This window comes from Priapulus caudatus, unplaced genomic scaffold, assembly GCF_000485595.1.
Source record: "Priapulus caudatus unplaced genomic scaffold, Priapulus_caudatus-5.0.1 Scaffold474, whole genome shotgun sequence".
NCBI lineage: Eukaryota > Metazoa > Priapulida > Priapulimorpha > Priapulimorphida > Priapulidae > Priapulus > Priapulus caudatus.
This window is the reverse complement of record NW_014577535.1, coordinates 111,370-112,051: the sequence shown is the minus strand read 5'-3', so window position 1 is coordinate 112,051 and position 682 is coordinate 111,370.

The following is a 682-nucleotide window of genomic DNA, read 5'->3' as shown; positions in this document are numbered from 1 at the left end:
TCGTGTCTTCTAGTGTGTATTTAACCTTGTTCTTACTTTTACAGACGAGCAAATTTCTGTTATATTGCAATGCTTAGTACAAACTAATTTGTAAAAAGAGCTAAATTCAAACATGAACATTGAGTGGGTAATGTACCCATGTTGACTGTTTTTAATAACAAGCATAAATATCTGTAATATTGGGTAGTACACGCACTCAAACATATCATTATGTTCTATGTAACCATGCAGATTGAGAATGCCCTAGCTGTCATCACACCAATAATGCTTAAATCCTCCAGTAGATGGCGATACCTATATGATGCAGATAACATCTGCAGCTGTGTGTACAGCTATCCAAAAGAAGTAGTAGCATTTTCTTGTAATTATACTTTTTATTTAGAGAGAGCATGCCGTCTATTTACTTTATTAATAAAAATTAAAGCGCTTAGTAATACAAAAGTTTCCTGTACCAAAGCGGGATGCATAAGCTCGCGTGCATGCCTGAATCTGGTAAATGAAGTGATATTTTGTTCAAATTACACATGTAAAATGGAGAGCTACTACTCCTATTAGTTTGAGCTAGATTTTGTCCCTTACTTGCAACGTTTAACACACACACACACACACACACACACACACACACACACACACACACATACACACACACACACACACACAGATACACAGTCACACACAGAGT